The sequence below is a fragment of the Sapajus apella genome, unplaced genomic scaffold, assembly GCF_009761245.1.
Source record: "Sapajus apella isolate SASKATOON/1434 unplaced genomic scaffold, GSC_monkey_1.0 scaffold4, whole genome shotgun sequence".
NCBI lineage: Eukaryota > Metazoa > Chordata > Mammalia > Primates > Cebidae > Sapajus > Sapajus apella.
In genome coordinates, this window is record NW_022436944.1 from 13,563,790 (window position 1) to 13,580,461 (window position 16,672).

The window sequence follows — 16,672 nt, forward strand, 5'->3', positions numbered from 1 at the left end:
GACTTGTAAAGAGGCCCAGATCTGTAAGCTTTTGGCTCTGTTCTTGTATACATTTTATAATACTTTGTATCTTCATATGTAAAATTAAGGTAATTGTAACACGTATCTCTTTATGGAGATTAAAAAATACATATTAAGGTGTCCGATGCATGACTCTGCAATTTATTTTCTGTTTGGCCCCCAGCTTGGTTCCTCAGTAAGAAGAACCTCTTCCTGCCTATGGAGTGGTAAAAGCACCCCGTTGTTGCTGATCTCTGGGTCCCTCAGTATCCTCTACTGGTTCCCTTAATCGTGACCACAACTCTGTAAGTTCCTACATTAATGTTTCTTGAATCTTCTTATTTTGTCTTTTGTTTTGTGTTAGGATCTTGAGTGATACCTGGTCTATAAAGGAGTAACAGTCAAAAGGGATTAATTTTTGGTGGTGTTGGTGGGTGTAGTTGTATTTGTAGGAGTCATAGAAGCAGTGGTAAGAGTAGTATCAGCAATAAGAAGAGTGATAACTACTTTTACTGATGCTATAAGCAGAAACACCCAAAATATGAAAGAAAAACTGCTACAGCCAAAGAGTGCCTAAAACGAATACAGCATTCCATAAGATAAGAGGCAACTTTAGACTATAACAGTACTGCATTATCAAGAAAACTAAAGAAAAAAATTTCTGAATACTAAAATTTAAAGTTTTGGATACAAAATGATTAGTTGATGAATTAATTAAAAATAGTAGTGACAAGAAAAATAATGATGGGAAAAATAATATTACTACAAAATATAAGAACTTTTAAAACCAGAACACACACTGACAATTTTAAAAATAAAATTAGTAATGTACTTCAGAATCTAACTTTTAAAATACTAAGGATGTTTTAAAAATAAGAATTGTAAAATAGACGTAAGAATTCAACATACGGATAACTGATGATCTGAAAAACAAAACAGAAAAAACTATTCAATGAAATATTAGGATAGAAATTCTTCAATTAGTTAAAATGGCCCTGTAATTTAGAGGTCTCACTGCCCATAGTCGGAAGGGGTAAGAGATTACACTGGTGAATTTGATACTCAATGATTTAAAAAATCATACATTAACCAGTAGAAGAAGCAGATCCCTAAAAGGTAAGCAAATGAGTTTATATTAGACTTCTTTTCAGCAATTTTGGGTAAAAAAAAAAGCAATGGAACAATATTATTAACAAGTATTGAATATAAAATTATATCCAAGTAATTAAATATTAAATCAAGTGTTTTGCATGTGAAAACTTTGAAAATGAGCTCCAATACATTTAAAAGTTCATATGTGTCTTGTAAAAAAGAAATTATTTGAAGATGTACTCCAGACAGAAAAATATGCATCAAAATAAGGAATTCACAAATAGTTAACCTAAGGAACTAAACACATAAATACTGGTGAGTTTAAGGTGCCCACAGGATATACAGAGTGGAAGGGTAAGAAGTGATAATATTGCTTTAATTTCTTTGTATTTCATGGCAAGAAACAATAAATATATATCTTTACTCTCAAGTTCACAGAGAGCTATATTGAAATTTGTATAGGTAACCACCAATGGAAAATGTTAAAGAGTTTGTATCTCACAGATTACTTATATGAATGTGTAGGGATATGGGCTAGCAGTTGAGGGTGTCAATGATACACACACAGTGTAGAGAAAAAAAGTAAAATATAGTTTATATAGAAAACTATCAAAAACAAAGGAAACACAAAACGAGGTTGTCAAATGAAATATGCCTCTTTAATAAGAATTGAAAATGAAAGTCACTCTTAAAATAATTATTCTCATTCAAAAAATGAAACTTAATTATATGCATTTTAAAAGGAAGAAACCAGAGTGAATATTTCAGAAATAAAATGAAAGAATACTCCAAACAAAATCAAATGAACAGCCAGTAAGAATCATGCTGTATTCAACAATTTGATTATGATATGCTTCAATGTAGTGTTCACACGTCTTCAGCTTGCTGTTCAGCAAACTTCTTGAAACTTGGGTTTGCAGTTTTCATCAAACTTAAAACACTTCTGGTCATTAGTTCATTAAATATTTCATTCTGCTCTTTTCTTTTCCAGGACTGAAAATACACAAATGTTAGGCTGTGTGATATTGACCCGTAGTTCACTGGCACACTCATTTTTGTTTAGTCTTTCTTCTGTCATTTTAGTAGTTTTTATTGTTATGTCTTTCCAGTCTTCTGCAGTGTACTATTTATTTTAGGTATTTTATTTTTCATCTTTAGAGTTTTTATTTGGTCTTTTTATTTCTTTCATTGCATATCATGTTCATGCTTTTCTTTACCTTCTTGACTATATCTTTACAATAACTCTTCAAATATTCTTGCTTAATTTTGTCATCTGTGTAATTTTGAGGTCTGCTTCTATTCACTTTTTTCTTTCTGGCTACGGGCATGTTTTCCGTCCTCTTCGCATGCCTGGCAAGTTTTGATTGGATGCTGCATATTTTTCCCTTTCTGTTTCTTGTGCTGGATCTCATTTTTTTTGTGTGTGTGTATGGTTGTTGTTTCTTTTTAATAAAATTTGGTGTTGGAGTTTTTGAATTCCTTTAAATATTTTTGGTCCTTGTTTTGGAACCAGGAAATTACATGAAAACAATTTGATCTTTTCAAGTCTTGCCTTTAAGGTTTGTTAGACTTGTTTTCAAGTCTGGCCTTTAAGGTCCACCTGGTGAACCTCTAGTCTAAGGCTACTACTGAGGTAATCATTTTTTGAGGACTCTTGATTGATGCCCCATTTATTACAAAAACTTTACACTCTGGCCTTTGGGAGCACAAAACTATGCCTGGCCTTTTGTTGAGCTCTGGGGATTATTCTGTTTATTCCTTTCCAGCAGTTTTTTTTGTCCAGGCTGTGGCTGTTTTCTTCTACACAGGTGCAGATTAACATTGAGCCAAAGACTTGAGAGGACCCTTGAGCCAACATCAGGGTTCTCTCTACACAACTCCCTCCTCTCTGCTTGTTTGCCTAACAAATTCTATCCATCTTTACTTTCTTGAACATCAAATGCTATTTCTTCAACTCAGCAACACTGCCAAGTTCTATTGGGGTTCCCCTTCCTTCTAATACTGTTCAGAAACTTGCTCAATGTTGGGGTATTTAAAGATCTAAACTCACATGTTTTCCTTCTCTCAGGAATCACTGTCTTAAGTTGTCTGTGGTTCAATGTTTGACAACCATTGTTTTATGTATTTTGTCTGATGTTCTGGCTAATTTGGGAGATAAATCTCCATCTATGTTATTCTATCATCTACAAAAGCAGTTCTCATGTTAATATCAGACAAACTTGTATTTAAGGTCAAAAGCATTAAATTGGAGAAAAATGTTACTTTTAATTATTGAAATTTATAAGAAAACATAACTGTCCTTTTATTTGCACTTTACAGCTTTTATTTATTACACAAATATTGAATGTCTACCGTGTGTCAGGCACTTTTCTGTTACTGGACAATTTGAAAAGCGAGTCAATATTCCTGCTGTCAAAAAGCTTCTAGTGGAGGTGCAGAAAGACATATGAAATTAGCAATAAAGAATGCTGTAGGAAGATGTAACATAGGGTGATATAATACAATCATCTATCAGACAAGGGATTTCTGGGACGCTATTATTAACCATGCACAAAACAGGAAGAAGTACATTCCAGAAAGTGGGACTATCTAGCAGAGATGCTCTAATATGTGAATGAGCTTGCACTGTCTGAGGAAGAAAGAGATGACCAGTGTAGTTTAGTGTGCTGGGGAAGGGGGAGATGGTCACTGCTGCCAAAGAAAGGCATAAGTCACATCTACATACTTTGTAGGCAGAGTTAAAGTGTGGACTTATTCTAATTGAGGCTGGGACAGAAATCTGTTGGGAGGTTTTAACAAAGAGGGCAGGAGAATTTAATGAGCTTATTTATTTTCTACAAATTATTCTGAGTTTTATGTGAGAAGCAGGAGTAGAATCAGGAAGATCACTTGAGAGTTGATTTTAGTAACCTAGGCAAGAAGAGATAGTGGGCTTAGATAAGTATGGTATAAAAAGTAGATAGATATGGAATTTGTGGGGAGATACAGTTATCAAGGCTTAGTGTTGGATTGGATGGTAAAACTTTCGATTTTTGGTTTGAGGAACTAGGTTCATGGTCTTACCATTCATTGAAATGGAATAGAACATAGAAATAGAATAGAAAAGAATGAGAGAAAAGTCTGTTTGAGAGATATCAAACAAAGTATAACATTAAATACAATGAGAAACATAGATACAGCAAATGAAGAACTTTAAAAGATTTATCTCCATATTTTATTGGCCAAGAAAAAAATAAGTGAAAATATAAAGAAGATCAAATTCTAGCTAAGCTAATATAACTTAATTTAATATTTACTTAACTCTATACTACTTCAAAAGAGAATAAACTTTTTTTCCAAAGGCTTATCTTATAACATTCATGTAAGTTAACTGTATATCATACCTGAAAGGAAACATCAAAAAATTTGAACGTATAAAACTAGTAAAATGAGATTTTCAAAAATCATAGCATAATAAAATAAAAATAAATTAGAAAACTAAATTAAAATTAATATCAAACACTTGGAAATTTTAAAAGTATTTTCTAAATAAACATTGGGTCAAAAATGATCTCATGATTGTAACACAAAAAGAAATAGAAAAATATTATTAAAAATCATCATCCACCTATGCGGAATTCATAGATGTACTCAGAAATTTCCATAGCTTTGAATATGTTTACTATAAAATAAGAAGAAAAGTATATCAACTACTTAACTGAAAAAATATAAAATGATCAACCAAATAAATACTGGAAAAACACCATAAGGAAAAACTCATGGCAAAAAAAAGAGAGGGGTGGGCTAAAAAAGAACAAAATGGCTGGGTGTCTTAATTCACACCTGTAATCCCAGCACTTTGGGAGGCTGAGTCAGGTGGATAACCTGAGGTCAGTAGTTCGAGATCAGCCTGGCCAACATGGTGAAACCCCATCTCTACTAAAATCCAAAAATTAGATGGGCATGGTGGTTCGCACCTGTTATCCCAGCTACTTGGGAGGCTGAGGCAGGAGAATCGCTCAGGAGGCAGAGGTTGCAGTGAGTTGAGATTGCACCACTGTACTCTAGCCTGAGAGACAGAGCAAGACTCCAACTCAAAAAAAAGAAAAGGACAAAATGAGAAATCTAAGAATAGTTTATTGGAAATGCCAACACATACACAAAGCATGAGCTGAAACAAAAATAACAAAGTTATACCATATTAGAAAAGACATAAAAGAGATGAAAATATGCTTCACACACCTTATAGTAAATGAAAAATAACTGGTCTAAACATACAAATTTCTAGGAAAACATAAATTACAAACTTGAGTCACAAAGAAAAAGGAAACAAATGAGAAAATTATCTAATAATAATCATCTAACTTCCATCCTCTAATTTGTTTTACAGCTCCAAGCCACAATAACCCCTAAGTGATTTTAACTGTTCGATACCATGAAGAAAGGGAGCAGTCTTCATAATGTTTTTAATGAAGTCCACCAAAACCTACAAACAAACAATATTTTACAATAAGAACTGAAAGGGGCAAAATTTTAGTGCAGTACTGCTTATATATATCGATGTAAGTATCTAACTAAAATGTTAGCAATTAGAATTCAAGAATGCATGAGAAATCTTACAAATCCATAGTCAACAAACACTCATTCCAAGGATGCTAGTTTATTTGTTATTAGGCAATTTCTGTCACTACAAATGACTATTATTATAATGAGTGAAGGGAATACGATTGCTAAGGTCTGAATATTGGTGTCCCTCTAGAATTCATACGTTGGCACCTAATATCCAGTGTGATAGAATTAAAAGGTGGGGCCATTTAATCACTTTTAAAAGAAGTGGTTAAGTTGTAAACCAAAAATAGAATACTAAGCCCCCAACCAACTGAATGGACTCCTTCTTGGCCAAAGGGACCCCAAAGAAACCTGAAAAACTGAATTCCCAGCCATGATGGTGAGAAGGGAAGTCAGACATGTCTTGTTATATCCTCTCTGTTTTGGAGTTTAGCATTAAGGTTAAAATGGAGAGCATATTAAAACTAACAAAACAGACTCTTTGTGGCAACAAGATAGCAAATTATAAAAAAGACCAAAGGCCATGCAAGGCGAGGGTTAAAATCACACCCTACAAACGATAAAACTGCATTTTTTGTTTGTTTTATTAACCTGCTATAATGCAAAGTTTACTTTCCAACCTGACTCTGTTATAGCATCACATGATAGATAGCAGACCTTGAAGGAAATAAAATATTTTACCCCAAAATATATTTATTTGATATATTTTTAAATGACCCTACAAAGCAAGAGGAGAATGCATCTGTATTAGATAACAGTAATTAGTTTTTACTGATAGTAAATTGTAGTACATTTTCTGTTTCCTATTTCCTCCAAGCCCTATTGATTATATGAATTCTGTGTGACTATTTGAATCAGTTCACTTCACTCCATCTCCACCAAAGCCAATCACCGAGTCTACAATAGAAGCCTCCTGAAGCTTTCTCTGACTTTATCTGGATCCCCTCCCATTCTATACACAGCAGCCAGAGTAATCTTCAGCAATGTTAATGTAACCATAATAATTATCTGCTTAAAACCCTTGAAAAGCTTTTAATATTATTTAGAAAAATATTTAAATTGTTAACATGGCCTACGAGTTTCTGCATGATCTGGACTGGGCCAGCTCCCTTACTCACTGATCTCACCGGTATTCTTACAAGGTCTCCATGGCCAAGTACTCCTCACCTCAGGGTCTACCCATATGCTGCTGTTTCTCCCTACGATTCTCTTCTTCACCTGGCCCAACTCTCCTCCTTCAAGTGTAAGCTGTTCCACTGGGAGCTCTTCCCTTTACACCTGTGGCAGATATTATGGGTTCTCTTGCTCTACACCTCCTTCAGCCTCCTTTGCTGTGGCCTCCTGAACTCAAAAACTGAAAAGATCCAAACTGTATCTTCCATACTCCTGTGCTGCTGAGGTTCTGAAAGTGACTTAGTTCTGAAAGTGAAAGTTTGCCAAATAAAGGCCCTCATTAGTGATTTGAATTCTGAACTCAGTTAACTGGAGAGAAAAGCAGGGTTTAAGCCATTCATTTTTTATAGTGCAGATTGCAGCAGACAGGATATATAGTTCTAGAGTCAGCAGCAAGAACATCAGCTCTGATTCTGGCAGGAGTAGTAGTTTCCTTCATTGTCTAGTTATGTGGTGTGGCTTTAAGAACCATTCATGACAGCTCATTGTAGGGTCTGTGGCTTTTTATACTCATTCTGAAAGCCATTTAATACTCGGCAATCCTTTAACTTTAGCTGGTGCATAGACCCTCCTTAATCTAAATCAGATCTCTCTGTTCTAGCCTGGAATATATCAGACATTTCTTAAAGAGCACTTGTCATCATTTGTAATGTACTCATGTGATTATCTGTCTCTGTCATTAGATGCTCAGCTTTATGAGAATTTAATAGATGCTTAATACATATTTGTTGAAGAAATGAACAAAAAAGCAAAACATATTAAGATCCCTTTATATTTATTACCAGATTACCTGCTTTCCTTTAGTTCCAGAACTGCGGGTACAATAATTGTTTGGCTGTGGCTATTATTAGTTAGTGAATTTTCTTATTATTCATTTTGATTATATCCAAAGTGATCTTATTTCACTTTAGCAATACAAACTCTACTAGAAGTTCTTTCTTGAATATGATTTTATTACAGTGATTAAGGTTAAACTAAGTTTCTCCAGCATCCACTCTTGGATAGAAAATAATGTGTGTTGCAGAGAAAGTATGTAAATAGTTAAGCTCAATCAGTCAGGAATGAGATTTGGATAACTAGATTAGTGTGTTCTGATCACACAAAGTGTTCTTCAAGTTTTCCAATATTCAACTAGAAGAAGGAAAAAATCATTAGTGACAGGTAAGAGCAGAGTTATTATGGAAGCATGTGTATTTTCCTCAGTTATATCATATGCCTTTCATATTGGGTAAGTCTCAAAAGATACTTTATATTAAAGGATAAAGCATATTTAGATTTAGAAAGTTATACAATACATTTCATCTCATATGAAGATTCAATGGGCAGACACCTTAAAATAAGATGAAGCAAGAGTAAATGAGACAGCTGAATCATGTGGAGAATGAACTACTCAGGCTCAGAATGCTTATCTTGGATGACTGGTATTCCCTATGCAGACCTAACCCACCTCTTAGTGATGTTTGAAGACAGCAAACTTGCTCCTCTTCCTAGGATATAAGTCAATAAAATTATCCACCTAGGAATTCTCTATTCTGTAATGTTTCACTTGTGATAACAAGCATATTTTAATATTATTATTAAACAAGAGTTTATTTTATTTAATTTTTAAAATGTTTGTGGATACATAGTAGGTGTATATATTTATAAAGTACATGAGATGTTTTGATACAAGCATGCAAAGTGAAATAAGCATATCACCGAGAATGGGGTGTCCATTCCCTCAAGCAGTTAATCTTTGAGTTACAAACAATCCAATTACACTCTTTAAGCCATTCCAAAATATACAATTAAGTTATCATTGACTATAGTCATCCTATTGTGCTATCAAATAGTAGCTCTTATTCATTCTTTCTATATATATTTTTGGACCCATTAACCATCCCCACTTCCCTCCACATTTAAAGTGGTGACTGAGGGCTGCCTGTCTGATGTCAGGGGCCTGTCTCTTTTGCGTTTGGGGTTTTGCACAGATTCTAACACTGTTAGTGGAAATTGTATTATTTGTTTTGATGAACTTTAATCCAGTGAGAAATAAATAAGTTATATTCATCATGTTCTGTCTACTTAGCAAAGAAGTATATAAACAAGAGTTTTAAAAAGAGAAAACCATATTCAACCTCAATAAGGATTGAAAATACTCTTTAAGGCAATACTCATTATGAAGAAAAGAGATAACAAACTTTTATGGGGTTGACAGCTTAATTTTTCCAGCTTAGAAAATTTTTGTGCTTCTGTGCACTAAATAGTACCTATTTCTGATAACCCACTGATTAAATATGTATTTCTACTGATTGAAATACATATTTTAAATAAGAAACCAACTGAAACATTTTTGAGAGGGGCAAATAAAGTGAAAACATATATATATATATATATATATGTATATATATATACCTTCTCTCTAGGAGAGAAAAAACATTCAAGAAAAATTAAGTCAACCTGTTCTATTATTGTGACTACATGGTAGAAATGTTTCAAAATAACACATATTTTCTACATTAATGTTCTTTGTTGTCAACTTTTCTTACAAATATGCAGTGAGAATTATAAAAATATAAAATAATCATAATTTGAAGTTGCTTTTTGTTCACAAATGACTAACTTCAAAGACTAAGATCTGTTCTACAGAGAAAAATGTTAAAAGCAGTATAAAACATCATAGGCTCCCCTGACCCCTGAGGATTATTAATGATGCTATTTAACTATTAGCATATTACAGGTACTCTTTTATTAAGTCTAAAGAAAGAAGTAGAAAAATCACTCAGTATTTGTCATGAAGGCTATTTACAGTCTTGGGTGAATAACTGATATTTCACAGAGTTAGCTGTGTTTTAACAAATTGATATTCTTCATATAGCTGATGAAAAAGAGTTTAAATGTTTAAAAGTTTATTTAATCAATGCAAGCAATCCATTCATTCATGAAAATTTTAAAAAAATGGTATTTATTGTGAGGTGGAGTGTATGCTTTTTCCATCCTCCCTTGCAATTGATGATTTACTTTATGGGTGTGTGTGTTTTATCTACAGTGTAGCAAATTGAACATGGAATCAAAATATGTAATTTTAAGTCTTAGATGTGTCATTAACTAATAAAATAATCTTGAGTAACTAATTTAAAACTTTCTAAACCTGAGATTACTCGTATCGAAAATAGGAACACATTGTGATCCTACCTACCATGTGAGATAAATGAGGGCTCAAGAATAATGTAATGTTTTTCAAAGCAGTGTGTATACCATCAAGTTCCATATCAACATACCCTTACAGCTCAAACATCATTGCACCATTCTCTATCCATGAACTTAAAAAAAATCTACTTTCTTTTCCATATAAGGATTTCTATGTTATGCATGAATGAGGAAAGCCATATTGCAAATCATTCCTATAAAAATGCAATAAAATAAATAAATGGGGAAAAAATAAAAAAAAAATAAAATAGTAAAAAATAAAAAATAAAAAAAATAAGAGTAAACAAAATGGAACAAAGTTTGGTTTCACATTTTTAACATGTAGTCAAATCAATAGATGAATTTGGGTTTTCTATGAAGACAACTCAAGAACTCACCCTCTCCATTATCATCTAGCTAAGACTCTTGTCTTTCTCCTTCAGCAACGCCTACTAGTTTTATCTGATCACTCCTTCACCCAAGTCTTTGCACCTGCCAGTCTGTTTATTCTGTCATCAGATAATCTTCCTAAGTATGATTAGATTATTCTCAAGTTTATAAATGGCCATTAATTTCCATTTGCATAGAAGGTAGAAGTTGGTTTTAGAAAGTTCGTCTTAACTTGCTTCTGATTTTTCAAAGATGAGAATTACCCAAAGCAGAAATATTCAAGATTGATGTAAAATGTCAAAGAAAAATTTACTTTTATTTATACTAGTCTGAAAAATTTAAGAATTTTGTAAATTATTTCTTAATATCTGACACTTTTTGAACACTATTCTTTGCCAACTGTGTATTTCATGTTTTTCATACAAATGCCATTTTTGTTATATAATATATTACTTCCAAGTGAGAAAATTAAAGCATAAGAGGATCAAATCTCAGAACCCAGAACATTCAGCTAATAAGCATTAGTTACATGTGCTAGATTCCTTTACTCTACCATAGTACTTTCCCTTTATTATTTTTTTAATGATTATAATCCTTAGGATTTTTTTTTCTAAATAAAAAAGGTATGAGAGGAAGGTGGAACAAGATGGCCAAATAGAACCCTGCCGCAATTGCCTGACGCCACAAGAAAACCAAATTGAACAATTATCCAAGGAAGAAAGCAGCTCCATAGAAACAAAAATTCAGATGAGTGATCACAGTATCTGTGACTCTTGCTGATTCACAGGGGTACAACTTTGGTGGTCTTGGATAAGACACAAGATTCTCTCTCCAAACCATGTGGCTGCTGCTGGTGGTGGGAGGAGGAGTGGTATTCACAACTTATGACTGTCTTTTCTACCCTCTTCACTGCCTCTATCCTTGATATAATATTAAAACCAGGTAATGTTGCCTTTGTGAATGCCAGCATCACATTTGAATTCAGTGGTGCCTGTCACAGTGGAAAGTGACTCAGTGCAGAATTCAGCTGGCACTCTCAAAGAGAGCATTGGGACCAGCCATAGCCAGAGGGGAATCATCCATCCTAGCAGTCAGATGCTGAGTTCTCTCTTTAGCCCTACTACGTCAAGCTAAAGCACTCTGAGGTTCTAAATAAACTTGAAAGGCAATCTAGGACACAAAGACTACAATACCTGGGAAAGTCCTGGTGCTCTATTGGACTTACAGCCAGTGGACATGGGGTTTGTGTGACTCAATGAGACACCAGCCAGGACAGCCAAGGAAGTGCTTGTGTCACCACTCCCCCAACCCTAGGCAGTGCAGGTCACAGCTTTAGGAGAAACTCCTTCCCTTTGCTTGAAAAGAGGAGGAGGAAAGAGTAAAGAGGATTTTGTCTTGCAACTTGAATACCAGCTCAGCTACAGTAGACTAGGACACTAGACAAAGTTTTGAGGTTCCCATTACAGGCCCTAGCTCCTGGATGAGATTTCTCGATACACCCTGGGCCAGAAGGGAACCAGCTGCTTTGAAGGGAAGAACACAGTATTGGAAATATTTATCACTTGCTGACTAAAGAGCCCATGGGCTTTGAATAATCAGAAGTGGTAGCCAGGCAGTCCATGCTGTGAACCTTGAGTGAGACCCATTGCCATGCTAGCTTCAGTTGTGACTCAGCACATTCTCAGCTGTGGTAGTTATGGGGAGAGACTCCTACTGTTTGAGGAAAGGAGGGTGAAGAGTAAAGGGAACTTTGTCTTGCACCTTAGCCACAATAGGGTAGAGCACCAAGAGGGCTCTTGAGGTCCTCAGTTTTAGGACTTGGATAGCATTTTGGACTCATCCTGAGCCAGAGGGAAACCCACTTCCCTGAAGGACAAGACCCAGGCCTGGCAGCATTTATCATAAGGTAAATGAAGACACCTTGGGTCTGGAGTGAACACTGGCAGTAGTCAAGCAGTATTCTCCATGGCCAGAGGCACTGGTGCATGTGGAGAGCTGTCTTCTGCTTCAGGGGTGACGAAGGAAGAGTAGAAGGACTTTGTCTTATGGATTGGGTGCCAGATGAACCACAGCAGAATCTGTGCTTAGCACACTAAGTAGATTCCTAAGGTTTCCAGCTCCAGGTCCTGACTCCTGGATAACATTTCTGGACCAAACCTGGTCAGGGGAGGAGCTAGCTTCCCTGAGGGGTAGGACATAAACCTGGCTGGATTCACTACCTGCTGACCAAAGAGTCTTGAGCCTTGAGTGAACACTGGGGGTACACAGGCAGTGTACACTTTGAGTGAGATCAGGTGCTGTTCTGACTTTAGGTTTGACCCAGCAATCTTTACTGGGTGACCACCGGGGTGCTGTATCACCCCTTCCCCGGCTTCAGGCAGCTCAGCATAAAAAGACTCCATTTGTTTGGGGGAAAGTAAGGGTAGAGAACAAGAGTCTCTGCCTGGTAGTCCAGAGAATTATTCCAGATCACCAAATTGTACCCCTATGAGTCAGCAAGAGTCACAGTGTGACTAGCCTTGGGGTGCCCCTTAATGTAGATTTGACTGCAGTGACCAAAGACTTAAATGACAGCACTCAAATTTCTTTGAATACCTGGAAAGCCTTCCTGGGAAGCATGGGTACAAACTAGCCCAGACTGTGAAGATGACAATAAATATTTAGTTCCTCAATGCCCAGACATCAACCAATATCCACAAGCCTCAAGACCATCCAGGAAAATATAACTTCCCCCAATGAACTAAAGAAGCTACCAGTGATAAATCTTGGAGTGACAGAGATTTCTGAAATTTCAGATGACAAATTCAAAATAGCCATTTTGAGAAAACTTAATGAAATTCTACATAACAGAGAAAAAGAATTCAGAATCACATCAGATAAACAAAGGAATTGAGATACTATTTTTTTAGATTTTTAAAATTAAAATTAAAATTTTATTTTACTTTAAGTTCTGGGATACATGTACTGAATTGCAAGTTTGTTACATAGGTATACATGTGCCATGGTGGTTTACTATACCCATCAACCCATCATTTAGGTTTTAAGCCCTGCATACACTAGGTATTTGTCCTAATGCTCTCTCTCCCTTTTCCCTGCAACCCCCAGCATGTGTGATGGTCCTCCCACAACCCTGTGTCCATGTGTTTTCGTTGTTCAACTCCCACTATCAGTGAGAACATTCGGTGTTTGGTTTTCTGTTCCTGTGTTAGTCTGCTGACGTTTTAAAACTCTAGCAGAAATTGCAAAGCTGAAAAATTCAATGCTGTACTGAAGAAAGTATTAGAGTCAACAGCATAATTGATCAAACAGAAGAAAGAAGTAGTGAACTTGAAGACAGCCTATTTGAAAGTACAAAGTAAAACGAGATAAAAGAAAAATGAATAAAAATAATGAAGCATGTTTACAAGATCTAGAAAACAGTCTCAAAAGGGCAAACATAACAGTTATTTATGTTAAAAAGGAGGTACAGAGAGAGGGGTAGAAAGTCTATTCAAAGGGACAATAACAGAGAACTTTCCAAATCTAGACAAAAATATCAATATTAAAAAGAAGCAGAAGAAAAAAGAATATGCTTGGTAAAGAAGAAAAAAACAGTATTTTTCTAAAAGCAGCATGAGAAAAGAAACAAATAACCTACAAGGAAGCTCCAATACATCTCAGCAGACTTCTCAGTGGAAATCTTACTGGCCATGGGAAAGTAGCATCACGTATTTAAAGTGCTGAAGAAAAAAACTTTTATCTTAGAATGGTATAGCCAGTGAGAATATTCTTCAGACATGAAGAAAAAAATAAAGACATTCCCAGACAAACAAAAGCTGAGGGAGTTCACCAACACCAGACCTGTCCTATAAGAAATGTTAAAGGAGTTCTTTAATCTTAAAGAAAGAGATGTTATGAGAAATAAGAAATCATTTGAAAGTACAAGACACATTGGTAGTAGTAAGTACACAGACAAATACAGAATGTTATAACACTATTTGTGGTGTGTAAACTACTCATATCTTGAGTAGAAAGGCTAAAAAATAAACCTATCAAAAATAATAACTACAACAACTTTTCAACATAGAATAACAAAATATAAATCGAAGAAACAATAAGTTAAAAAGTGAGGAGAATGAAGTTAAATTTTAGAGTTTTTAAAATTCGTTTTTCTCTTTGTTAATTACATTATTTGTTTTTGCCACCAGTGTTGTCATCAGTTTAAAATAATGGGTTATAAGAAGTTATTTGCAAGCATCATGGTAGCCTCAAATCAAAAAACCTGCAAGAGATACGTAAAAAATGAAAAGCAAGAAATTAAAACATAATACCAGAGAAAAATCACCTTCACAAAAATAAAGACAGGGAGAAAAGAAGAAAGAAAGGAAGAAAGGGAGAGAGGGAGGGAAGAAAGGCTACACACAAAAAAAGAAACCAGAAAACAGCAAAATGGCAAGAGTAAGTCCTTTCTTATCAATAATAACATTAAATGTAAATGAATGGAACTCTCCAATGAAAAGATATAGAGTGGCTGAATAGATTAAAAAAAAGAAAAAAAGACCCAATGATCTATTACCTCCGAAAAACACAAATAACCTATAAAGACACACATAGGCCAGGCGCAGTGTCTCATGCCTGTAATCCCAACACTCTGAGAGGCCAAGCTGTGTGGATCACTTGAGGGTCAGGAGCTCAAGACCACCTGGTCAACATGATGAAACTCTCTCACTACTCAAAATACAAAAATTAGCTGTGGGTAGTGGTACATGCCTGTAGTTGCAGCGACTTAGGAAGCTGAGGCACAATAATTGCTGAAACCTAGGCAGTGGAAGTTGCAGTGAGCCCAGATTGCACCACTGCAGGCTGAGTGACAGAGTGACACTACATCAGAAGGAAGAAAGAGAAAGAAAGAGAGAAATAGAGAAAGAAAGAAAGAAGGAAGGAAGGAAAGAAAGAAAGAAGAAAGAGAGAAGGAAGAAAGAGAAGAAAGAAGGCAGGCACACATAGAGTGAAAATGAAGGCATGAGAAGAGATATTCAGGCGAATGAAAATAAAAAATGAACAGGAGTAGCTATGCCTATATCAGACAAAGTAGATACCAGCAAAAAATACAAAAAGAGACAACATAGGTCACTATATAATGATAAAGGGGTCAATTCACCAAGAAGATATAATAACTGTAACTATATATGCATGTAACACTGGAGTACTCAGATATATAATGCAAATATTACTATACCTAAAGAGAAAGATGGGCCTCAACACAGAAATACCTGGATACTTTAACACCCCATTTTCAGCATTGGAAAGATTATCCAGGCAGAAAAATCAACACAGAGACATCAGACTTAATCTGCACTATAGACCAAATGGACCTAACACACACGTACAGAATATTTTACCCAACAGCTACAGAATACACGTTGTTCTTCTCAGCACATGGATTATTCTCAAGAATAGACCATATGTTGGACCACAAAATAAGTCTTTAAAAATTAAAAAAATTGAAATTATGCCAAGTATCTTATCTGAACATAATGGAACAAAACTAGAAATAAATAACAGGAGGAATTTTGGAAAGTATCCAAACACATGGAAGTTAAAAAGTATGCTCCTGAATGACCAGGGAATCAATGAAGAAATTAAGAGAAAATCTGAAAATGTTATTGAAATGGTCATGGAAACACAACATACCACAACCTGTGGGATACAGAGAGAGCAGCACTAAGAGGAACATTTATAACAATAAGCACCTATACAAAAAAAAGTAGAACTTCATATAAACAACCTATTAAATCTTAAAGAAATAGAAAAGCAAGTGCAAAACAAACCCAAAATTAGTAAAAGAAAAAAATAAAATTCAGAGCAGAAATAAGTGAAATTAAAATGAAAAAACAATACAAAAATCAATGAAATAAAAAGTTTTTTTTAAAAAAAGAGTGACAAATATTTAGCCAGACTAGCCAAGATAAAGAGACAAGATCCAAGTAAATAAAAACGGAAATGTGAAAGAAGGCATTACAATTGACTGCAGAAATTCAAAGAATTGTTAGTGGCCCACTATGAGCAACTATATGCCAACAAATTGGAAAAATTAGAAAAAATAAATTCCTAGACACATACAACATAACAGAACCATTGTTTAATTGAAGAAATCTAATATATCATAAAGAAATCCTGAACCTGAAGATTGCAATAACAAGTAATGAGATTGAAGCTATAATAAAGTTTCCCAGTAAAGAATACCCAGAACCCTATAGTTTAACTGCTGAATTTTGCCAAACATTTAAATAACTTATACCAATCCTACTCAAATTATTCT